Genomic DNA, 27,531 nt, shown 5'->3' with positions numbered 1-27,531 from the left:
ATGCCTTCTCAACCTTCTTAAATGCTATTGCGATTCGTGAGACTTGGTTGACAAAAGGGTATTTTTGGCAACTAAATATCCTCAGATATCGATGCTTCGGGCGGGAAGTAAAGGGAGGTAAACGGGAGGGAGAAGCATCTGTAAACGGATTATGACATGATGTCGGAGCAACAGCGTAGTGGCGAAATGAGATCTTAGTTTTCCAAATTGATTGGTATTTGTGTCGCGGTGGAGGTATGGATGGAGAGGAATTTGTACGGAGCATCTAGTAGTGGTTTCTATCGCAGTATGTAACCAGTCCAACTTGCGAAGCGGCTGCAATGAACCTGGTTTTCGGGAATGAGTCTGGCCAGGTGTTTGAAGTTTCAGTAGTGAATGACTTTGGGAATATTGGTCACAATACCGTAAGATTTACAATACTTATGGACAAAGACCAGTGTGGACCAAAATAAAGCTGCTAAATCAGGAGATATCCAATAACACCAAAGCTCGGGAGGAGGTGGGGAAGATAGATTGGGAGCAGCCGTTTGAAGGTAATTCCGGATTTGATATGTGAGAGGTCTTTTCAAGCGAGGTTGATTCGAGTTCAGGAGAGATAGGTTACTGTGAAGATGAGGGATAGAAATGACAAGATTAGGGAACAATGGATGATAGGTGAATTTGTTGCGTTAGCTAAGAGGAAAAAGGAAGCGTGCCTGACGAAGGTGTGTAAAATATTGGAAATCTATGACCAAACTGAAACGATGAACTAAGAAGGCTAAATGGGGCCATGAGACACGCACAGTTAAGGAAAATCTCAATCCTTTTTACTCATATAAATGGAAAAAGCGTGCAACTAGAGTAAGGATTGGCTCAACAAGGGCAAAGCAAAATTGTTATATTTGGAGTAAGTGGAAATGCATGTGATTCTTAATGAGTACATTGCATCGTTACTCACCGGGAAGAGGGGAATGACGGTTGTTAAGGTTAGGAATAGATTTTGATTACTCTCGGGCAAGTCGGCATAAGGACGGAGGAAATGTTGGTATTCTGAAAGGCATGAAAGTGGAAAAATGCGTAGGTCCGGATGGGATCTATGGCAGGTTAATCAGAGACCAGAGAGAGGAAATAGCTGGGGGGTTTACATATATTTTTTCCAGCATTCCTTAACACGGGTGTGATCGGAAGAACTGGAGAATTGATAATATGGTCCCTTGTTAAAGAAGGAAACAGGAGTGATCCAGGTAATTATTAACCGGTGAGTCTGGCGTCAGTGGTAGGGAAACTTCTGGCTGAGATACTGAAGGGTAGGATCTATTACCTTTTGGATGAAAATAGGCTTATCAATGTAAGGCGACATGTTATTTTGCAGCGGATGTCATGTCTTACAAACTTAATAGAATTTATTGAGGAAGTGACAAAGTTGATATCGGGGGAAGGGTTGCAAATTTCATGTATGTGGACTTCAGTATGGCGTTTGATGTCACTCCCTGGTGGACAAGGACAATTCGCATGGGGTCAAGCGTGCAATAGCTCAATGGATAGAGAAATGGCTTGGCAACATGAGACAGAAACGAATAGTGGAATCGAGTTACTCAAAATGGAGAACTGTGACTAATAATGTCCCACAGGGATTGGTGCTTGGACTACTTTCTTTTTATGAACATACATTTTTTTGGAGAAAGATATTAGTTGCCTGACCAGCAAGTTTCCATACGACGTTAAAACTGAGGGAGTAACAGATAGTGAAGAGATCTTTCAGAGAACATAGGAGAAAGCGAGGACTGCAGATGCTTCAAGTCAGAGTCGCGATTGTGTTGCTGGGGAAGCAAGGCAGTTCAGGCAGCATTCGAGGAGCAGGAGAATCTATGTTTCCAGCAGTAGAATGTTATCAGGAATGAGGCTTTTGGGCCGGGTGTTGAGAGATGAAAATGAGAGGGTGGTATTGGGGACAAGGTGGCTGAGAAAGGGATAGGTGGATGAAGGTGAGGAAGAAGGTGGTTGGTCAGAGGAGGAATTGGTGGTCAGATGAGGAGGGCGGGGCCGAGTGGGCCGCTTGGGATTTGGATAATGTGGAGGCGTGGGGAAAAGAGGAAGCTGTTGAAATCCATATTTAGCCGGTGTGGTTGCAGGGTCCCAAGACGGAATATCAGGGGTTCCTCCTCCAGGCGTCGGTTGGTGTAGGTTTGGCAGTGGAGGAGGACCAGGACCTGTGTTCTTTGATGGAGTGGGGGGGGGGGGTTTGTTGAAATGTTCAGCCACGGGTGGTGGGGTTGGTGGGTGTGAGTGCCCCAGAGATGTTCTCTGAAACGATCGGATGCAACGCTTGCTGCAGATGACATTGGTAGAGGTCGAGATAAATTTCTGAAGGAGATGACAGGATCCCTGTGTTGCGTTTGGATTGAGGTGAGACGAGTGGCGTGGGCGCAATTTTCCGATTCCTGCAGTGGCAGGGCAAGGTGTCAGGCATCCTTGCAAGAGGATTCGCAGTAGAGTTAAAATCAACAAGGAAAAAACAATGACTGCAGATGCTGGAAACCAGATTCTTGATCAGTGGCGCTGGAAGAGCACAGCAATTCAGGCAGCATCCGAAAAGCTTCGAAATCGACGTTTCGGGCAATAGCCCTTCATCAGGAATAAAGGCAGAGAGCCTGAAACGTGGAGAGATAAGCTAGAGGAGGGTGGGGGTGGGGATAGAGTAGCATAGAGTACAATAGGTAGTGCGCGCGCTGGTGGGGGGCATGGACGTGACAAGAGAGTCACGGAAGGGAAAGTCTCTTTGGGACGCTGATTGAAACTACCAGGAACATATATCTTTGGTGGAAGGATCCGTTTGGAGGGGTAGGAAGTCACGGAGAGCGATGAAGTGCATGTGGAGTTTGATGGTGTGGAAGCTGAGGACCGGGGATACTGACCTTGTTGCATTTGCAGGGGTGGGGTTCAATGGCAGTGGTGCTTGACGTAGAGAAGATGCACTGGAGGGCATCATTAATCCTGTGGAAATGGAAGTTACTATCTCAAAAGAAAGAGGTTATCTGGGACATTCTGAGGTAAAATTAGTCATCCTGGGAACAGATGCGGCAGAGGCGGAGGAATTGGGAATAAGGGAGGTCGGATGGGAGGAGGCGTAACCTCGGCAGCTGTGGAAGTCGGTGGGCTTGTAATAATACATCGGGATTCACCTGACCAATCTCGCCCATCACCCTCCCCTTCCAGGACCTTCCATCACCATCTCCGGCGACCAACTAACCACATACATCTATTACAAATCCACTGGGTCCAACAGCTACCAACACTACACCTCCTCCCACATGGCTTCCTGAAAAAGCGCCACTCCTTATTAAATATACTTAATTCCCCATGTTCGACAGCCCTTTGCAGTGAGGAATTACCACAGATTCCTTCCCTTCTGAAAAAAAAAAGAAATTACTCTTCGTCTCCATCTTTAAAGAGTCAGCTCTTTCTGGGATTTTATGCCCCCGGTTGCATATTTTTGCACAAGGAAACAAAGGAAGTGGCAACGTTAAATTTTGAGGGTAAAGAATGTGGAGTGGTGCATTTCTGTTTGGAGGTCTGTGGCCAGTCGTGATTCTCAATCATCAGTGCTGTAATTGCAACTTGTTATTTTCATTACTAAGTAAGGTGGAAATTTCCGGAACCTGATTGGCAATTTTTCCGTCGACATTTGGAAAGTCATGTTCTAATTAGTAGTATTTGAGAGAAATAGTGGGCAGTGAGGATATATGTTGAAGTTTGCAGCAATATATTGATCAAATGGAATGTTGGACAGAGAAATGGAAAATTCAATTTCATCGGCAGAAATGTGAAGTGATGCATTTGGGAAGTCAAGTGCAAGAAAAAAATGCACTGCAAATGACCAGACTCTAAGGAACATTCTATACCGTGGGGTTATGGATGAAAATCCATAGCTCTCCGAAAATAACAGCACAGCAGGATAGATAATAAGGAATCAGCATGGCCCGCTTCCCTTCCTCGGTCACAACGTTGAGTCTAGACATTTGCACGTCATGTTGTGACCTAATAAAACCTCAAATCGGCCACTTTTGCAATGTTGTGTGCAATTCTCATCGCACCACGATAGGGAGGGTGTGGAGGCTTTGGAGAGGATGCAAAAGTGGTTTACTAGTGTGTTGCCTCGATGAGAATGTGTTAACGATAAGGAGAATTTGGACATACTTGAATGTTTTGCTTCAGTGTCGGAGTTGGAAGGTCGACCTTATACAGGTTTATAGCATCACAAGAGGCATGGATAATGTGGATAGTCGGAATTTATTTGCCAACGTGGAAATGTAATATTATAAGGCGTATCAGTTTAAGATGAGAGTGAGAAATTCTAATCGAAATGATCGAATAAAGATCTTTTTGTCTAAAGTGGGGCGAAGCAACCCATAAGGTGGTTGAAGCGGACACCTTAGCAGCATTTTGAAGTGGTACTTAGATAGAAACATGAACGGGCAGAGAATAGAGTGGTATGGACGACTTGCAGGCAGATGGGATTAATTTGGAATGACATCATGGTCGGTAAAGCTATGGTGAACGTTCTGGCCTATTGATGTGCTTTCCTGTTCTATATTCTACCTTCCCAGCATCTACCTTGTCAAAGCCCTTCAGAACCTTGGATCGTTCATAAAGTTTGTCGCTCATTCTTTCAAATGTCCATGTGTTCAGCCTTAATATAGTCAAACTCTTGTCATCAGAAAATCCCTTCATTCCCATGATTAGCCGAGTGAAAATTCTCTGACCCTCCTCCAATGGAAGAATATCTTTCCTTTGGGCGCTCACGCTGTTCATGATATTCTAAGTGTGGTCCGACTCGTACCTCAGCCTGGATTTTCTAAGCACATTTTCCAAACAATACTTAATTGGTGACGTCTATTGTCTTGTTGACCTAAATCCTGTGTAATGGATTTTTAGGGCTAATTGGAACATCACAACTTGGGATTGAGGGGCATCAAATTCAATTATTTGACACGACTCTGCCAGTTAATATGGTCATGGCTCATCTCTTTGTGCTCCCCGATGCACTATTCTGTCAATACATCATTGTCCCTCAATCACCTGTCTATCAAAAAACAAATGAACTCAGCTTCGATAGAATTTAAATTTCCGACCAATACAAATTTCTGGGAAGGAGAATGACCAACTGACTGAATTCCCAATTTCTGAATTTCTTCTCTGTTCTGACTCAGAGTGTCACTGTTTCATTTTCAAATTCCACTCCTCCACTGATCGCAAGAGACTTTAATTGTAACCAGTTTGATGACATGACCAATGAAAGAGGACCCAGACTGGGTCAGGTTCAGTGAAAGGAACAATCAGGCAGGTTTTTATAGTCAACCCCAAATATATGTTAGAACCGAAAGGAGGAGAATTGTGGATCTGTGGTCAGCATTGCTGCCTCACACCACCAAGGAGTTGGGTTCATTTACAACATCGGGCTGGCCGCTATGTGAAGTTTGCACAATCTATCAGTGTCTGTGGGGTTTTCGTTCAAATGGTTCAGATTCCTTCTGCAGTCCAAAGACATGCAGATTAGAGTGAATTGGCCATGATAAAATGGCCATGGAAAATGTAGGGTTACAAAGATAGGGTAGAGGAGCAGCTCTGGGTGAAATGCTGTTCGTTGGGTCCCTGTGGGCTCAATGGGGCGGACTGTCCTACTTCCACACTGCAGAGGTTCTTATAGAATTACAATAGATTTTGACTATATGAACACCTGTTGTGTAAGTACCTGATCCTGCTCTGCTCAAGGTCTGGTATGTAAGATTAAGATGACCTCTCATTACAAGAGTAAACTTTTCAAGCCTTCATAATATAAACCATTCTTCTCAGGAATACGTGAAATGAAACATCTCTGAACTGCTTTCAATGTAACTACACATTTTCTCAGGTAAGGACACGCAACAAAGGATAACTTCACACACCGAATAGTAGGTTTACTTTAGTTGTCTCAGAGTGTTGTGAGCCTTTAGAACAGTCTTTCCCACAGAGTCTTGCAGGTAGATTTATTGAATATTTAATCGTAAAGAAGTCAAGAATTATCAGGGAGTGGACATAAATGTGCAGTGTTGGAGAATATGTTGACACTGTACCAAATGACACGGCTCCACATCATTCAGGAATATAGTGCAAAACGAAGAGGTAATATAATTTTCTTTGGGGGTGTGTGATCCCAGGTAGCCGCAATCAAAGCACAGGCTAAGACGTGTTCTAACCTACTCCATCTCCCGATTTATCCTTGTTCAGTGGAAATGACAAAACACGGAAAAGGATGAAGGAAATCCCAACGCCCGAGGCACCCGTCAGACGCATCGGTAGTACCTGCACCTGCAGCGACAATCGCCTCTGCTCATTCGATGGATCGATCCCTTACCGGCCTCGATTGTGGACTTCACGAAGAGGCGTGAAATGATTGAAGCCATAAATGAAAACATGTTCAGAGTTGGCTAGACCCATTTCTCAGCCATGCTACAAAGACATGAGCAGCAAACTGTAAACCTTGGAAACAGAACGGACGAAGGCAAACGAAGAATTGAAGCGGCAGAGACTGAGATCGATCCCTCTGAGGAGCGGATCCAAAACCTTTGAAAAACAGGCCAGTTACTTAACTGAATAACTTGACCTTGGCTACAGGGGCATGAAAACAGATCTCATCATCGGTCTGCTAGACTGGATGGAAGACCGTCAGCTAGTTAGCTTTTGTTTGAGAACTGTCACGATTCCTTCAATTAGATGCCGAAACGGACTGATTGAAGATTGAGACAGCTAATCGTGCGACGGTGCGCAGGCAAGCTCGAATCAGCGCCTTCGCCTTGCCATTGTGTGATTACGTAGTTACGGGCACAAACAAAGAGATACGGAAGCTTTCAACACCCAGTGGATGTTTCGGACGGGTAGACTTCACGGGAGCTTCAGGATTATGTTCTTTCAGGAATTGATTTAAAAATACAAATAATCATGTTTTTCATTCTGAAAGAATGTTTGCTGGATTTTTCTGTTATCAACCAGTGTTATATTATAGTCGGGAATGGGGAGCGTGTTCATTTTTATCTTCCTCTGGGTGTGGCGCAAGCTGGTGGTAGTTATCAATGTGGCTGTGATGACTAAATGCCCCCTATGGTAGGCTTAAGCCAGTTTTTGTGATTAATTGCCCTGGGTACCACATTGGTTGCGAGGCAGAAGATAAAGTTTTGGGGAATGTGAATGTCCCCAATGCACAATGTATCGATGCGTTTCTTTTTGTGCTTTCATATGTAAGTAGTTTTGGAAGGTTTAGTAAATTTAGTCTGTGTAGTTTTTAGGCTCTATATTTTTTTTATTGATGCTCGGCGATTTGTTGTTGGAGTTCTTCCTCTCTGGATTTCAAATGTTGTTACAGTGTGTTCTTCCTAATGATGTACTGAAATGGTGTACCTGGAACATTAAGAGGAGCCATTCGCCAGTCAAGAGGAAAAAGTTACTCTCTCCTCTTAAAAAGATGAGGGTTAATGTTGTTTTATTGCGGGAAACGCATCTTGATGACAAGAACATTTGAATTCAAAGCAGGGTGGGTTTGATAGAGTCTATTTCTCTTCACTGAATATCAGGAGTAGCGGAGAAGCCATACTTCATAGGACGAATCTTCCTTTTAAATAGTTAGATAGTACAAGACACTCAGAGATAGATCATAATCCTCAAAGACTTGACTTGATACATGGGAAATAATACGTTGTTTCGAGTATTTATTTGCTGCTGCACACCCCCTTAAGTTCTTGATAGATGCATATTCAAACGAAGTAATCTTGTATCACCGCACATTAATGTACAAGTAGATTTCAATAGTCTTGTGGACCTCACGGTGGACAGACGCCCAAAGGTTCCCAATACCCTCTTTGCAAACGAATGAATTCGTAGATTTGTGTGCGGAACTAGGGCAGGCAGATATTTGGAGGAATATCCAGTCCCCAGGTCGAGATTTTACTTTCTTCTCCAACCTACAGAAATGCCAAAGGAAGTTTGATCACTTCCTCAGACCCTGTAGCAAACCTAAGATTCGGTGGTGTCCTGTGCAATTGGGAATATTGCCATTTCTAACCATGCAGTGGTATACTTATTGGTTAAGAGTATGGACAAGATAACAGTGTGGAGGCACTGGCAAACTGATCCCTTTGTTCTGAAGGGTCATAGGTTCACTGTCTATTTCTATAACGATTCCAGAGCTTCCTGAGGCATTAATTCAGATTCAGCCAGTCATCCATCCACTCTATGGGAAACAGCTCAGGTTTCTGACAAGGAAATAGTTATTTCTTTAGAAGCTGCAAAATGGGGAGCAGCAGCACTTGCTCGAGACACAGTTGGGTGCTGGAGAGAGGGCAGACTTCGATCAACTCTCGGTGGCTCAGCGACAGAGGATCACAATACTTGTGTCGACATTGAATTCCATTCACACTCAGAGAGCCAAGAAGGAATTTGCTTTTGTAAAACAAAGGTTGTTTGAGCATGGTGATCGGGGAAAGTGAGGTCTGCAGATGCTGGAGATCAGAGCTGAAAAGGTGTTGCTGGCAAAGCGCAGCGGTCAGGCAGCATCCAGGGAACAGGAGAATCGACGTTTCGGGCGTAAGCCCTGGTGATAAGCCGGGCAAGTGTTGAACGTATCTTGCCAGGAAAAAGAGCGCATCCCAAGTCATCACCTCAATTGGGAAAGGTACGGGGACCCTTACCTGCGATTGCAAAACGATTAATGCAGCAATTCGGTCACTTAACTCCGAACGATATCAGAGTGAACTTTGTGAGGATAGATTGATTAAGATGGAGTATTTTTTCAAGATCTTCGATCTTCCATGAGTAACCTCTGAAGTGTCTGCATTAATGCATCATTGCCAGTGCTGGAGGTGCAGGACGCTGTGAAGCAACATCAGAGTGGAAAGACGCCTAATCCTGACCGCCTTCCCAATGAACATTGTCAGGGCCATGTTCAATCACTCATACAGTCATTCTGCATATCACCATCCTTAAAAGAGGAAAATATATCTGTTATTCTGAAGAAAGGGAAGACAAGAGAGGACTGTGATTTTTATAGGCCCATGTCACAATTAACTGGCGATTTGAAAATCCTATCTGAGACCCTTGCATTTAGCCGGGAAACTGTGCGGCATTCCATTGTCAAAGAGTACCAGACTGACTCTACAAATGGCTATTCTTCCAACAATGTTTGGAGATTACTCAATGTGATTCAAGCGTGTCAACAACAATCTGTAAAGGACCCAAAGGTTTGTTTCGATGCAGAGAAGGCATTTGATTGGGATGAGTGGTCACGTGTCATCTGTAAATTAAAACAGTTTGGTCCAGGTGAAGTTTTATCAAGTGCGTGAAGGTGCTTTATAGCGATCTTCTGGAAGCGGTTCTCACAATTGATGTGCGATCCAGTAATTTTCATATTTCGAGAGGCAGTCGACAAAGTTGTCCCCATTCGCCATTGTTGTTCACATTGGTGATAGTGTCACTGATGGAGGCCGACCATACGGGCTTTACAATGGACTATAGATCTTCCAACATTATTTCGCGATTACTCAATATGATTCAAGCGTGTAAACAACGATAATTGGTGTTTTTCGATGCAGAGAAGGCACTTGATTGTGCTCAGTGGTGGTATGTTTTCTATGCATTCCAACAGATTGTTCGAGGCGAAGCTTTTATCACTTGGGTGAGGGTCCTTAATAAGGATCCTCTACCTGCTGTTCTCACCAAAGGTGAGCGATCCAATAATTTTAATGTTTTTATAGGCAATCTATAATATTGTATCCTTTTGTCTATGTTGTTTACAATGTTGATAGAGCCATTGGATGAGGACACCCGTCGGGACCACAACATATCTGCCCCAGACATGGGGTAAAAGTCAAATAAGATTACATTGCATGCAGAGGATGCTCTTTTTTTATCAAATTCCCCAGTATTCGTACCTCACCTGATGCAATGCATCAATTCGTTTGGTGCCTTTGCCAGCTAGATGATTAATTTTACAAATTCGATGGCCATGCCAACTGGAGATCTTAGGGAAATACCCGATGCAGTGGGTGAATGCCGATTTCGTTTAAGGTAGCATGGGGTTATGAGGTCCTCGATTTAGATATATTCGTTACTCTTTGATCATTCATTTTACGTGAAGGTTGTCCATTTTTTGTCCAAATTGAAACAAGTCCTTCGAAGATGGGAGGCACTTCTAATATCTTGTTAAGTAGGATAGATCTAGTTAAAATGATGATCCTTCCTCATTTGTTCTCCCCCGTGCGAATGCTTCCTTTGATGTTTCCCAGGCAAATATTTAGGAAACTCAATGTCTAGTTTAGCTCTTTAATTTGGAACTTTAATTGATACCTTATCGAGATAACAAAATTTCAACTGTCCCACAGACTGGGGGATGAGCCGCCCTCATATATTAAAAGCTAACAATTAAGCCCTCTTTTATCCTATGTTAGTAATTGCTCCTGAGAGGACTCGGCGTCAATATGTTTAGATATTGAAGCATCTCAGGTGAGAAAAAAAACATGAAAGTTAAGGAATATTGTCATAACTCGATAATTATCAATACTGTTACAGTATGGAGGGCAATGCGTCATCCCTGGGACAACACAGCCAAAACCACATTTCTTACCATTATAATTGGTATACTGGGTTGTTAACCAGTAATAATGGATTCTGGGTTTAAACTGTCGGCCGTGAACATGTATCTTGCATGGCAGATTTAGAATCAGAAAACACCTTACAGTGTCGATACAAGCCAACGGGCTCAACAAGTCCTCACACACACGAAAGAGTACCCCACCTAGACCGATTCCAGTACCATCCTATATTTACCATGACTAATGCCCCTATCCTACACATCCCTGAACACTACGGTTAATTTAGCATGGCCAATTCATCTAACATACACATTTTTGAACTGTGGGAGGAAACTGAATCAAACCCCACAGACACTGCGAAAACTTGCAAATCCTACACAGACAGTCCCCCAAGGGAAGAAGCAAACTCGTGTTCTTAGTGCTGTGAATAAGCAGTCCTAACCATTGATCTACCGTGCAGTATTTGCGGGTGACACAATGATGTCCTTTTTTCAAATAACTGGCAAGTATGGACTACGTTGTGGAGACCTCTTTCTTTTTTGCACATCTGAGATTTTCTTCAATAAAGAACAATACCATTAATGAATCCTGACAGATCCTTTACAGAGAAGAGGGTGCTTAATGCTTCGATCCCACTCTCAGTCAGTCCAGTATATCATTAGTTGGAGAGTGGAATGTCAGACGAGCCTGTGTGGCTTTGTGATGTCAAAGAGAGTTGGTGTTCAGATCTCTTGGGAGACCTGGAAGGATATTTGTAAAAATACAAAAAAGTATTTTAATATGTAATAGGACCCATGTCATGCAGATAAAGCTGCTTCATCGAGTCTATCTGGCCAAGAGTGGCTCTCACACTTCAAAATGGGGTTATCGTCAACATGTCCTAAATACAGAATGACTACGGATACTCTTATTGATTGCCTGTGGCCTTGCCACAGGCTTCATATACATTGGAGGGCTGTTTTCGGTGTGATAGAGAGTGTCTTGGGGACCGAATTGGAGAAGGACCCAGTTTGTCTTTTCAAGTGCCTGTCCAGGGAACCTTCTGCAGATGTGCATGGGGAGAAACAAAGATAGCATCATTACTTTCTGTGGTAGAAGAAATATTATGTTGTGTTAGGTATCTGAAAACGCCTCTGATCTGTCAGGTTGGCGTAAGCTGGTCATGGAGCATATCACTTTGGAATTTCTTACAAGCAGATACAGGCTTATCTTCCACTCTAATAAGGGCTTTTGTATGGCCATGACGGTCTTTTCTAACGAATCTAATATACAGATAGGAAGAATGATGAACGTATGAATGTACACTATGTAAAGCCCTCGAAGAACGGGAGCTGTCATGTAGATATGCTGAGCTCCATTATTTATTTATCACTTCTATTTATTTTTGTTTTTCTTTTATCTGATGACAGTATTTACCTTGCTGCTTTGTATGTACATGCCCATTGGTGTAATGCTGCTCAATTTGTACAGTTTTTGAGTTGTGCTGTTATTGGTTTATTATAAAGTTAATAAATATCTTTCTCAATTAATAAAAACATTTTAAAAATTAAAATGTTAATGTTGATAGAGAATCCCGAAGGGCTCTCATTACAGAGACCACAAATGGTCGTTTTAATTCAGGATCAGCACATTTCGGGGGAGGGATGAGGTTGAGAAAGCGGACTCTTAATGGTAACCTCAGTCAGTTGGGGGAATTCAATCTGTGAATTTGACCTGTCTCTACATCACAAACCAGCCATCAAGCCAAATGAGTGGGAGACGATTACTAACTGCGATTGGATTTCGAAGACCATAAAATACGTTTAGATTTTTGATTGGTCTGTGTAAAGCATGCTTACTATTACATGAACGGATAAACCTGATCGAATATATTGGAGAGTCAGTCCTCTTGGGAAATGCATCCCGAACACATCCTCGATGAAAACCTGGGTACAAGTGCCTGAGTGTCGTCTGGCCAGTGACAGGAACACAGGAGGTGGAACGAATGAAAGTTCCCGTAACATGGAGCTGAGAAAACATACGTGATCGACTTAAATGCTAAACCACAATTGAATGGCTATATGGACTCACGATGGATTTGACGGCGTGGATATTACACACGGAGATGTCCCACATGAAATAAAACTGTTCCCGATAAACAATGGGAATGTGTCTCAATATCAGGTCGAGGATAATGACCAGTAGATCCGCCACTGCCATGGCCGCCAGATAACGTCTGACACATGTGGACAATCCACAATCTTTATAAAGCAGGACGTAGGTCGTCACTACGTTAGCTGTGAGGAAGGTAAAAAACACATTGTACATCAACGTGGAGGAAAAGTGACTTGTTTGACAGATAGAGATTTTCAAATGTGTCACTGTACTCTGGGGTTTATTAGAACAGTTGGAGCTGAATTGACAAATGTGAAAATCTGAATTTCTGACAGAAATGTGACATAAACCACAAGAAACATTCCCTCCCCAAACATACTGAGACACATCCAAGGAAACTCCATTTCGAGGAAACTCCTCCATACTCGATCATTTGAGAGCAGACACAGATCGCTTTTTTTTTCCCATATTCTCACACAGAGGGTGAATTCCTTGCTTTCGTGAAGGATTCTCTCCCAGTTCCTTGAAGACAAATGGCGTTTGGAAATTTGTGACTTTTAGACTCGATTGTGATCGATCATGCTAACTGAACACTTGTAAACGGAGGGAAAATGTATTCAACATTTTAACTGCCTGTGGGGACTCCGTACCTGTGTCTCCCTCACCATGCAATTGGGCCTCTTCACTTGAGATCTGATCATTTCTTTAAATTCACTGACGTCCGGCCGTTCCCAACTAATGTCGGGAGCAGAATGTAACAGACAATGATGGTTAGAGTATTTTGTAGGGATTTCCAGTTCCAGACGGAATGTTTGGTGCTGAATGCTGCGGGGAAACTTCACAGTTACACTGGCAACATTCCCCACTTTTCTTGCCGCTACTTTGATGAATTTATCGGCGCCAATTCGTGCTCCCACGAGAAGGTTGTACAGTTCATCAACTGCACTAACACGTTCCGTCCCAAACTCAAGTTAACCTGTACCATCCCAGACACCTCGCTGCCCTTCCTGTAAATCTACATCTCCATCTCTGGTGATCGTCTCAAAATGGACATCTCCGACACCCTCACCGACTCCTACAGCTACCTCGACGACACATCCTTCCACACTATTTGCTGGAAAATACGACGTCCATTATTCCCAATTCCTCCACAACGGCCCACCTGCACCCAGGATGACCAATTCCATCTTAAAACAACCCAAATGTTTTAAGATCTTTCCAATACCGCAATGTCACCTCCCATATGGTCGATGATGCCCTCCAGTGCCTCTCATCCACTTTGCGCACCACTGCCCTCGAACTCCGCCCCCCCCCCCCAATTGCAATAAGGGCAGAATGTTTTTAGATTAGATTAGATTAGATTAGATTAGATTAGATTACAGTGTGGAAACAGGCCCTTCGGCCCAACAAGTCCACACCGACCCGCCGAAGCGAAACCCACCTATACCCCTACATTTACCCCTTACCTAACACTACGGGCAATTTAGTATGGCCAATTCACCTGACCCTGCACATCTTTGGACTGTGGGAGGAAACCGGAGCACCCGGAGCAAACCCACGCAGACACGGGGAGAACATGCAAACTCCACACAGTCAGTCACCTGAGGCGGGAATTGAACCCGGGTCTCAGGCGCTGTGAGGCAGCAGTGCTAACCACTGTGCCACCGTGCCGGTGTTCCCGGTCCTTACCTGCAAACCCACCTCATTCCGTATCCTTCGCATCATCCTCCATCACTTCCACCACAGACAAAAAGACCCATCACCTCTGTCAGTGCCCCAAAGAGCCCTTCCGCATACGTCACAAATTTACTTGCACTTCCACACATGTCATCTACTGTATCCATTTCACACAATGTCATTACCTCTACGTTGGGGATCCAGGGCACCAACTTGTGGATCATTTGAGAGCACGTCTTTGGGACAACCGCACCCACCGACCCCTGTGGGTGAAAATTTCAACACCCTCTCCCAATCCACCAAGGATATACAGGACGTGGTCTTCCTCCAAAACCAAAGCTGAACCACCTGATGACTGGAGGAACAACGTCTCAACTTCAATCATTGGATCCTGCAATCCCACGGTATTAATGTGGATTTCACGTGTTTCCTCATTTCCCCTCCCCCAGCATTATACGAGTCTCAAGTCTTCAACTCGGCACCGCCCTCTTGACAAGTCCATCGCCTTTCCCATCTATCCACTCTACTATATTTTCTAAACTATCAACTACGCCCTCAGATCAATCTTCATATCGAATTCGCAGCTACCTTGCCCCCAGCCACAGCTCTCCTCCCATTTATTTATCGACCACTCCCCCCCCAAAAATAACGACACACAAGCCTCATTCATGGTAAAGGATTTTTTGCCAGAAATATCGATTCTCCAGCTCGTATAATTCTGCCTGACTGGCTGCGTTTTCCGACCACTGGTCAGGCAACAGTCTGATACTGCCATACTCGCAGAATCATGCCTGATGGGTCATATTGAATGAAGATGCGTCACCATCCCTGGCTATATCCTGTCCGGCGGGCATGGCAGACCCACCAGTGGTGGAAAAATCCTCGGGGAAAAGGTCAGGAAAGGAGTTACCCTGCAATTCTCCAACATTGGTTCCAGAACCCGGGAAATCTCATGGTAACAGGAAATCTCCTGATGGTCGGCATCTACTGGTTTCCACACCACCCCTTGGTGATAACTCAGTCCCTCACATGGAAGCACTGAGGGTGACAAGGAAACAGAACGCACTCAGGGTGTGGGACTTCAATGTCCATTACAAAGCGTGTCTCCACAGATCCACCACTGACTGAGCAGGCAGAAGCCTCAAATACACAGCAGCCAGTCTGTGGGAAGTGATGGGGAAAACGACAAGAAGGAAGCATTCTCAACATACACCTTGGCACAGGTGGATCTGTCTCTGACAACTTCTGTAGGAATACCGAGCAGAGAGTCCGGATGGAGAGAATGTCTTAGTCTCATTCTGAAGGTACTGCCCATTGTGTTATGTGGCACTACCTCCTGTGAACTAGGACATTCTTCTGAAGGTCGAAGCCAATGGAAACTGGGTATCCATCAGTTAATTTAGTTCATCGGCAGCTGCAACATCGATTCACTTCCCCTCCATCAAAAGGTCAGAAGTAGGCTGTTCACTGATTGTTCCAAAATATTTAGCAACATTCATAACTGCGCATATACTGAAGCAGGCTATTCAGCCCATCAAGAGTTTTACATGGGAACGGAATGAGGCCATTCACCATTCGAGCCTTTTACTCAGCAATTAGAACAGATCTTTTAACTCTCATGGCTGTTACACAGGAAATAAAAGGGAATATTCAGCATTCCAAAGTAACTACATGTGAATGGGCCAGAACAGGTCATTGAGCCTGAAACAGGGATAAATTGGGGATAAATCGATTTTTATCATTTTAACACAAATCAATGACTGCAATGACAGAGTGACCAGTGCTGGGCCTCAACTATTTGCAAACGATATCGAAGATTTAGATAAATGCAAAAGATGTATTCTAACTAAGATAGTTAGTAACTGAAGTTATCAAAAGGTGTTCGCGGCACTCTGATTGGATAAGCAGAGGACAATAATTTGGCAGCTGGAAAATAACGTGTTTAAACGTGAACCTTTGAACTTTTCAGTAAGAATGAAATGCAGTATGCTATTTGAAGTAGTGAGGGGGAGCATGTTTTGAAATATGTTCCAAAGGTACGTCCTTTATCCTCAAGGCCATACTTTCTTTTTACGTGAATTCACAAAGACGATGGGAATTGCTGACTGCTTCTGAATAAAGAGACGGTGGCTGCTGCCATAACCAGTGTGAATTCACAAACATGATGTACTGTACATGGGCTCACTGCAACATTAATAGAGAGAGAGACGGAGGTTCCAAACACAAGAAGGAGAACAGAAATAAAGCGCAGTGTGAGATCAACTCAAATGGTTCGTTATATCAAGTTCTCAATCCACCACAGAGAGCCATTAACCAAGAGGGCCTATCTATCTGGTCAGGACACAGCACTGCATAGATCAAGCTGTGCTCGGTTCAACCCAGAAAATTGCCAAGTGTGGAAAACTGTGTAGACGGCAATAGTGCATTGATCTATAAATCCGGAAGGATGTCTGTCCAACATCGGGAGCAATGCCGTGAATTAATCTAAAAAAAACTCTCCAGCAATGGGAGCTATGCTGACCACAGCAGTATGATTGCATCCAGGCCACTCTGAGTGAAGCGCTGGAAGAGGTTGTGATGAAGGTAATATCAATTTATCTAACTTTCAATGTGTTTTGATGTACTTTTCCAAATTACAGTGAGAATGGATTATAAAGTCCTGAAATAAAGTCAATGGCAGCATACAGGATAGTAATGGTCATGTTCATCTCCATCTGTTCATATTTCTGGAACAGCATTGCAAGAAATCGGACAAAACTGCTCTGAGTCTCCAAGTTATATGTGGAAGATGGAAACAGCGTGAAATATGCTGCGTGAAACATGAAAATAAACAGCGTAATGTATGAAGGATGGCGGCAGGGTAAAAACTCATCTGCTTCCACCCACTTTGTGTCTCTCATTTTTATTCTGCTTTCTGGTGTGTTTTTCCTTCACAAACTTTTAATTTTTTAAAGTGACTCCAATGGTAATGGTGAAGGTGAGTCCCAGAACAGAGGCTTGCTGAGGGAGTCAAGGCCTAGCGATTTAATGCAGAATGTGGCCTGGAGACTGGGCTTTGTGGCTTTTGGAGACTGGGCTGGTGCGTCCTGGTCACTGGCCCTGATGCGGTTTGGAAACTGGGCCTGATGTGTTCTGGACACGAGCCCCGGTGCAGTCAAGAATCTCGTTGCTGGCACACACTCGGGTGTAAGGGTCAGTAATTCGAATCCGTTCTTTTTACCTTAATATTCTTCTGCACCAAATACTGAAGAATGTGTACCGAGATTTCTTGAATGTGAGGTGGTGTCATAAGCAAAGATACTACTAAAATTTCACTGCGTTCGTTAGTGTGCACGTAACAATGTAGCGAATTTAATTCACAGCTGAGACATTCACTGTCTTTGGTGCCTTTTCCCAACAAAGCTGCTGCTTCTGAAATGGCCTGCGGCGGCCAGCACAGGATGGTAATACATCACTTGAAAGACAAGAGGATTGACAGAGAGAGAGAAGGGACATTTTGATTCCCATTTCAATGGATTCACAAACATACACATGCGCACGTCCACAGATGCACAGAAACACACACACACATACACACACACACACACACCCACAAACACACAACCATTAACACGAAATTATATGGAACTATTCCTATTCCGCCCCTCATTCTGGCATCACCTTTATTTCCTCTTGGAAATTAGGGAAGGGCAAGTGACTGTGCTGTTAGAGTGCGAGCACTTTTGGACCAGTGACCAGAATTCTATTAGTTTGAAAATAGTTCTGGAAAAGGATATGCCTGTTTCACATCGTGAATGTTGTAAATTGGGACATGGCTAATTCTGATGGTATTGGGCAAGAACATTCAAACGATGATTCGAGGGAAACTGCTCTTAGATAAAAGTACATCTGCGAAGTCGAGTCTTTCAAAAGCGAGATAGTGAGAGCTCAGAGACAGCATGTTCCTGACAGTGTTAAAAGTTGGGAATAAGAGGTGACAGGGTACATTGATGGTCCAGTCATGGGAAAGCAAAAGATGTATATCAGGAATAGGCAGCTGGGATCATGAATCCCATTAGCTTACGGGGTGTAGTAGAACATTTACCAGGGAAATCAGAAGGGCAAAATGTAAGCATGGGATAGCTGTAGCTGATAAATTTAAGATACATTGAGAGCGATTATGCAAGTAAATTCAAGGTTGACGAGAAACTAGCGATAGAATAGGGTCCCCTTTATGTAGTTACACAGGAGTTGAATTTGGTTTGTTAGTGTCATTGTCACACGTACTCACACGAGGACAGTGAAAAGTTTGCATGTCTGCACAGGTGACATAATCGTAAGTACAAAATTCCACACACCCGCCTCTCATGTACAGAATCTTGTTACAAAGCAGAAGATAAAGAAGAGAGTTAAAATGTAAAACATTGGAGCCCTTCCTATAAAAGAGGAAACAGCCACAGAAACACAGTTAACAGTTCAACAGCACAGCCCATAAGTTCCTGGCAATGCCGGGCTCAGACTCCTCACAAGGAATCGCCCTCCCCCGCTGCCTTACAGCCTGTTACTGTTCCATGGGTGAGATTCCACATGAACATATCACGCCAGTATTTACTGTGAAGAAAGACATAGAAGCGAGGGAACTCGGGGAAATGAAAATAAGTGATTTTTGAAACGTGACCACATTCCAGAAGAAGAAATGCTGAAGGTCTTAAAATGCATAATCGTAGATAAATACACGGGATCTGTTCACCTGTATCCCACGCCTTTGCAGAAAGCTGGGGAAGAACCGGAGGGGTCACTAGCTGAGATATTCATGTCATTCGTTAGAGTTTTGAGGAAGGATCACAGAAACTTTAGCTCTGATTTTTTCTGCACAGGTTCTGCCAGACCTGCTGAGCTTTCGCAGTACCTTCTGACTTTGTGTCTGATTAGCAGAATCTGCAGTTCTTTCTAATTAATTTTGTACACTGACAGCCACGGGTGAGGTGCTGGAAGACTGGAAAACAATTAATGTTGTTACATCATATATACAAAAGTCTGCAAGGAAAAGCCATGGAACTACAGACTGGTGAGTCTGATGTCAGGTGTGGGTAGCGTTTGTAGAAGATTCTCAGAGGTAGAATTTACATGCATTTCGAAAGGCAAGGACTGCCATGGTAGTAAGCATGTTTTTATGTGTGGGAAAGCGTGTCTCACAAACTAGATTCCATTTTTTGTAGAGGTTACCCAGAATACAAGGGAAGATAAACAGCATCAGTTATCTGCATACATCTTAGTGAGGCCCAACAAAAGTCCGTATGGTAGGTGGATTAAGAAGGTTAAATCACAGGGAGGGTGAGCCAATCAGATTCAAAAATGGCTTGACAGTAAAACACCGAGGGCGCTGGGAGAGATTAGTTGCTCGAATTGGACGCCTGTGACCAGCGGTGTGCCACAGTAACCAGGTTGCTGTTGTTCATTGTTTTCGTAATAGATTTGGATGATGTTATAGGAACCATGGATAGTTTGCAGACGATAGAAAAAAATTGTGTGATAATGGACAGTGAAGAAGGTTATCTAAGAGAACAGTGAGATCTTGATCTACTGGGTCAGTAGTCTGAGGTATGGCAGATGGAGCTTCATACAGATAAATGTGAGACATTACATCTTGTGAGACAAACCAGGGCAGGATTTTACACTTAACGGCAGGGACCTGGGGAGTGTTATTGAAATGAGAGATACAGGGACTAGCTACTTAGTTCCTTGAAAGTGGAGACGCAGGTAGACAGGGTTGTGAAGAAGCCATTAGCAATGAGTAGAAGAATTGGGGCATCATGCTGTGGCTGTACAAGGGAATTCTAAGGCCACATTTGGATCACTGAATCAACGTCCTTTAGTACCGTCAGTAAACTGGGTTATATTACATTTGATTCAATTAACCGATTGCTGACTTTCTATTGTGAGCAGCTGGTGTCCAAGCGATGGTGGTATTACCTGACATCTTCTGCCCTTGTCCTCCTGGATAGACTTGGTCATGGTTTTGCAAGCGGATGTCTGTGGATCTTTGATGAATCATTTCAGTGCAGCTTGGAGATAGGACAAACTGATGCTGATGAGAGTTGATGCTGGAGAATGGAGGATGAACTGATAGTCAAACCGGCTGCTTTGCCCTGGATGGTGTGAAGCATCTTGAGTATTGCTTGGGCTGCACTCATCCACGCAAGTGAGCACTATTGCAACACAGGCCAGTCAAAGTTTAAATACTTCGTTTCATATCAACTGTGATCTACTGCTGACCTGTCTACCCTTATCAGTTTGATAAAAAAACGTGTTCCTTTAGTTCGAGACATCTCATGAACTTTGGTCCTGTTACCATTTTGTTTATATCATTGAAATATTTACGATGCCTTCCGCTGTGAGGAATCATGCAAAGTCTGGTGTAAATTATCCGCCTGTTCTCTGCACTCAATTCCACGGTCACGACTTTCAAATGTTCTCAATATAATTTCTAAATTTGACTTCTGCCAAAAGTCACACACTCATGTTGATTTTTTCTTATATATGTACAGAAATCTCATGATGCTTTTGCAAATATTCATTGCCAATTTACTTCCGTAATATTTTCTATCTTTTTTCTCAGCTGGAGAGATTCATATATCGCAGAAACTAATTCTGATCCAACTTGTCCATCTGGCCATGTTTTCCAAACTTTACATTCTCTACTGTGTGGCACAGGCTCCTCGGCCCAGCAGGTCTACACCGCCCCTCCGACGAGAAACGCACCCAAAACGATTCCCCTACCCTATATTTTCCCCTGATTAACACTGTGGGCAATTTAGCATTGTCAATTCACCTGAACTGCACATCCTTGGATTGTGGGAGGAAACCGGAGCACCTACAGGGAGAATGTGCAAACTCCACACAGATAGGCGGGAATTGAACCCAGTACCGTGGTGCTGTGAGGCATAGTGTTAAGCATAAAGCCACCTTGCCTCCCACTTAATTAGTCCCATCTGTTTGCACTTGGCCCAAATGCCTCTAATCGTTCCAATTCATAGGATTGTCCAAATGTTTTTTCAATGTTGTTGCTGCACTTGCATCTATCACTCTTTCTCTGGAAAATCATTCCATACCGACATGAGCTTTTGCGTGAACAAGTTGTCCCTTTGTCCCTTTGTAATCTTTCCCCTCGCAACTTAAGCCTCTATCCTCTATGTTTGAACACGCCTACAGTGTGCAAAACACCTTGGCTATTTACCCTATCCATGTCTCTCATGATTTTATAAACTTCGAGCATGTCACCCCTCGACCTCCGACATTCCATGTGATAACAACTTCATGAAAAAGCATTTAAAATTAAGCACTGCAAATTTGAAACTATATTTAAAATGACAGGTAAACAGCACTCCGCCGAACACTTCATACTGTTATTTGTTTTTCTTCATATTGCAATGCTAAGGTAGCATGAAACGTTTAATAGTGCCAATATGAAGCCAAGCACCTGAGTTCATTTTCGAAAGGAGCTGACGACCTCTCCAGTGAAAAAGCTTTTCTGCCAAATCTATATAAAAAAGGGAATTCTTTTATTTCACGGTCAGCCTGCACTTGTCTTAAGCAAAGTGAGATGAAGGCTGAATATACTTTTTGAAACTTGCATGAAAGTATGAATTCTGTACAAAGCATGAAAGATGTATTCAATAAGTTTACTCCAAGAAGTAAACTTTCAAGAATGAAATGTGAGTGGAAGATGTCAAACAGCATGAATGGAGAGGCTGAACCACACTGAGACCAGAGGCAGAATGGCAGCACAAAACTCAGATTGATGCATGTGCATGGTCGACAGACTTAATTAAGCAGCTCAAGGTGAACTGCGTGACAGTCATGTCAAGGAAAAGTCTGTAATTTGAGAAGGAGAACAAGTAATCAGAGGTATTGTTGTTTGCATTGAGTAAAGCTTACTGCAATGACACGAGGGAGAGCTGGCCAGAGTCAGTTGGAAGTCAGCAGGAAACAAGGTCGAGCAGCAATCACAGGGCCTTCTGGGGATAATTCAGGAAGCACAGCTGAAATTCCTGCCTATCACGTGCTTCTAATCCCAGAAATAAACTCCCTAAATCGGTCCTGACAGTAATGCTCACCAATTTGTGAATGGATACTCTCCATGAAAGACTTTGTCACACATGGATGCATCATCTTCTTATCTAGTCTTTCTGTTTGATCAGAAACAATAATTGCTGAGTGTTACTGGATATATGTTTGTATGTCTGCCCATGCATGCCCACTGACCGTCCTTTTCGTCTTTTTCCACATCCTGCTTCAGAACAGATGTAAGCCAGCAATCCTAAATCTCTGTGCCTGGTTCATTTCTAATATTCAGGGTAACATCTGCATGTGGGTGACCACATGATCAGTTGACAGTGACTCAATTCTCCTACTTTCTGCATCTCTGTCATTTTTGTGTGGTGATACCATATTCCCGTGAGCAGCTTTTGATATGACCTCCTTTTCCTTCAAAATAGAAATCCCCTTAAATCTTGTGACTGTTCCAACTCCTGGGGTTCTGGTCTCACCCCTTGACCTGCTTCCTCGAACAATGACAGAGATCCCTTTGTCCTCACTTCCCATTGCAGTAGAATCCACATTTACAGATTATTCGTCATCTACTTGCACTACTCCCTGCATGACAGGGCCATCAAACACGTACAATATAGAACATGACAGCGCAGCACAGGGTCTTCGGTCCTCGACGTTGTGCCGAACTGTGAAACCAAGCTGAAGCCCGTCTAAACTGCACCATTTTATTTTAATACATATATAAATCCAATGACAATTTAAATACCCTTAATACTGAACAGTCTACTCCTGTTGCAGGTAGTCCGTTCCATGATTCTACTACACTCTGATCAAAGAAAAAACCACTGCAATCTGACCGATGTATGTCACCCCTCAATGTCAAGCTATTTCCCCTCGTGTGAGCAATTACCATCTGAAGAAAAATGCGCTCACTGTCTACTCTGTCTAAACATCTTCTTATCTTATATGTCTCAATTAATCATCACTCAACCTTCTCTCCATAACTTTATCAGTCTCAAGTTCCTCAGCATTTCCACGGAAGACCTTTCCTGCATTCCCGGCAGCATCCTATTAAATCTCTTCTGAGCAGTTTCGAAAGCCTCAACTTCCTTCTTGTCATACATGGGATTGTGTGTGCTTTAGTGGTTTGGATCAGAAATTGGCGAGCTGAAAGAAGACATTATCGGTTGGCCGAAAACATTCTTCAGCACGATCCACAACTCTCCCGAAGTCAACCTCAAATTTACGAATCCATCCTTCTCCGCTCTCATTCAGGTCATTTATGAAGATGACAAAAAGCAGTGGCCCCTAAAGATATCCTTGCCGTAAACTAAATGTAACCGCACTCCAAGATAAAATTTTCTTCGCAACCTCCACTCTTTGTCATCTTTCAGCTCGCCAATTTCTAATCCAAACAGCCAAATCACCCTCAATCCAATGCCTCCATATTTTGTGCGATAGCCAACCGTGGGGAACCTTATGAAATGCCACATGAACCGCTTTACCCTCATCCAACTGTTGGTCACCTACTCAAAGAACTCAATGCGATTTGTGATGCACCACTTACCCTTCACAAAGCCGAGTTGATTATCCTTCCTATCATAACATTGTTCAACACTTTAGCAACAAACATACTAATGGTCACTGGTCTATAATATCCAGCGTAGCCTCTACTCAGCTTCTTGACCAAAGGAACAACACCCTACCGTCTTCCAGCACTATCCCTGAAGACAATGACGACATAGACATCAAAGCCCAAGACTCTGCAATCTCCTCCCTTTTCCAAAGAATCTTAGGATAAATCACATCCAGGCCAGGGGACTTATTCATTTTCACACTTGCCAGAATATCTAAAAACTCCTCCTTATGAACCTCAATCCAGTCGCGTCCAATAGCGTGTATCTCAGTATCTTCCTCGACATTTTCGTTTTCAAATGTGAATGCCGACGAAAAATATTCATTCAGCATTTCAACTACCTACTCTGACTCGACGCACAGCTTTCCACTACTACTCCACTCCTATTGGCGCTAAAAGTCTTCTAGTAATTCTTTTTTTTCCCCTGCCAATCCTATAGTAAGCCTGAGGGTTTTCCTTGATCCTATCGCCAATGCCTTGTCATGCCCATTCCTGACTCCTCTGCCTTACAGCTTTCGGACTTTCCTGGCGAAATTTTAACTGTCAAGCAGCCTAATTGAGCCTTTATGTGTCATCCTTACATCAGGTTTCTTTTTCTCTGGACAAGAGCTTCAAACAGGGTGACCAGTCCATTCCTGCTTCCAACCTGAGTCTCCAACGTTTGTAGACGATTCCATTAACGTTCTTTCTGCCTCTACCATCTTCCCCTTCGGATCATTGTCCGCATTTCACATAATTCCACTCCATTTGTAAAGTTCTCTATCACTTTGAACACTTTTCAATTTCCCCCGTAGCCCCTTCCCATGCAATTGCAGGATCTGAAAGACTTGCCTTGATATCTCTTCCCTCCTCTTTGTCCGAGGCCCCAAACACACTTTCCAAATGAAGCAGCATTTCACTTGTCATGTTTCAATCCAGTTTCCTGTCATTGCTGTTCAGAATGCAGTCTGTTTTACACTGGGAAAACCAAACGGAGACGGCTTTGAGGAAAGCTGTCACACCATCTGTTGTAATAATCCTAACCTTCGCATTGCTTCCCACTTCAATAACCTAACTTGCTCTGATGTGAACATTTCAGCCCTGGGCTTCTGCAATGTTTCAATGAAGAACAACCAAAGGTCGAGTAGCACCTCATTTTATATTTTGGTGCTGTATAGCCTATAGGAGATTATGTTCAATTCCATAACTGCACAGTCAGACCTCACCATGACCGTACTCCATTTACCTTACATTCTCCCTTTTGGCCTCCCTATTACCTTGCCTGGGTCTTGTTTATCTTGCTGCAATGGAGAGAACCCATTTCCCCCATGCACCCCTTAATGTTCACCCAGTTTATACCTATTTGTCTTTCTCCACAACTAAATGGCCATTTTCTGTGGCATTGTGCCTCCACATCCTCTATTTCCCATCACCCCCCTCCACTTCTGTCAAGTTCTGAAAAAGCCCATTTTGTGGTCCATTTTTATTTCTGAAAAGTGAACCCGTTGGACTTGAAAAGTTATCTTTGTTTGACATTCGCAACAGATGCTGCCATACCTTCTGATTTTCTCCAGAAATTGATGTTTTTGGACAATTCAAAAGATGTGTGTTCAACCATGAAGCACCGTACACTGGGGAGTGCAAATTCATTTGTTCTGAAACGACATAAGGCTGGAATCACCGACACGACAGAGCTCTTAACTATAGTCGGGCAGAGATACAGAGGGAAACGCATCATTTCAAACAGAGAAGATAACACAATTCGAATGAAAGGTTTCAAGTGAATATGTTGCATAGCTTTGCAGAACGTGACACCATGGACAGACCCTCAGAGGAATTAGAATATTGAAATGGATGTGTCACCACATCAGACGTCAGAGTGGGTTAATGGGTACAGAGGTGATAGTTGTATGGCTCTCGGTGTGCCTTCGGGGACAGACGGTAGACTTGCACTGCAGATATTTCAGCACAAACTGGTATTCATGTGGTGCTGTGCACCACAGCAGATCAAAAGCAGAATTGTAATCAAACACAATCTACAACTTTTTTGTGGGAATAATCCCTCAATCTACCATTACCATCAAACCAATCTATGGTTCAGTGAGAGTGTGGGCAAACATGTCAGGGTCAGGACCAAGTGTACCAAAACTTGATGACAAACCGTGAAATCTACCACACTTAACTGGTTACATTCCAAACTGCAGAAATAACATCTGAGAGAGAGGGTGAAATGATAAAAAAAACATCAGATAGAATTTTTGCATTACTGCCACAACCAGTCAGAACTGGAGTTGAACTCTGAAACATCTGACGAGACGAAATGAGGCACAAATATTATGTTTAAACAAACCATTACTCTTGGGATTCGGATAAGTCTCATTTATTGTCCAGTGGGCAGCGAAGAGTCAACCACCTTGCTGTGGGTCTGGAGTCAAATGTAAGCCAGAGTAGGTATGGATGGCAGTTTCATTTCCTAAAGGACATTAATGAACCTGAGGGGTTTTTCCAACAATCGACAATGGATTCATGAGCATTATTAGACTCTTAATTCCAAACATTTATTGAATTTAAATTCCCCCATCTGCTGTGACAGGATTCGAAGTCATGTCATCAGAAAATTACCAGGACTGCTAGATTAACACCATTAAACCATTAAACTTTTCATTCCCCTGAAGAATGGAACAGCCCTGTATATCGCTATAAAGACAAGGATGCAATGTCTGCAGCATTCTCTGCCAGAAGTGTGAAGTGACGACATGAACAGAATTACAGGTCCCAGTCTTCAAATAATGCGATTGCTGCACATCAAGAAATAGCTGAATACAGTAGATGCGACAAAGGCAATGGGCCCTGACACCATTCCTACACCACACCTGAATACTTCTGCTGGACCATAAGGCGTGTCCATTGGGACGCTGTTAAATTCCAGCTCCAAATTTGTAATCTCCCTGGAAATTTGGAAAATTTCTTAAAAATGGTCAGTCCCTTAAGAGGAGAATAATTACAATCCGACTAATTGCCACTCCCTCACTTTCATAACGACAGTTAAACTAGTGGGGGGGTCTACTTTCAAATACCAAAGAAATAACGTGCTCAGTGTGGTTGACGATAGGCGCTGTCATGGAAATGCCACTGAATTTTTAATCTAAACCAGACTAATGCTGTGGCAGATGATGTTAAAAACAATTTCAAATCTGATGCCAGTAATATTGACCTTGACGCCAAAGTTGATGGTAAACTTCAATATCATTCCTCCATGTACTTTCATGTAGGAAATCTCCCCTGCTTTCCTGGTTCTGGCCTGAAAACGACCTCAGACACACAGACGTTGATAAAAACTTCAATGGTCTGTTAAACGGCCAAGTAATATATTCAACTGCATCAAACTGCCCCGATATCTTAAAGGATAAGCGCTGACAGAACACCCGACACCAGACTTGGTATTGGAAAAGGGCACGAGAAACACAGTCCTGGACCTACTTCTGAACATCGGAAAACTTCTGACATTTCGAGAGT

The sequence above is a fragment of the Chiloscyllium plagiosum genome, unplaced genomic scaffold (genome assembly GCF_037043375.1).
Source record: "Chiloscyllium plagiosum isolate Xiang-an unplaced genomic scaffold, Cpla_swu_hap1 HiC_scaffold_40, whole genome shotgun sequence".
Lineage (NCBI taxonomy): Eukaryota > Metazoa > Chordata > Chondrichthyes > Orectolobiformes > Hemiscylliidae > Chiloscyllium > Chiloscyllium plagiosum.
Note: the sequence above shows the minus strand (reverse complement) of the source record.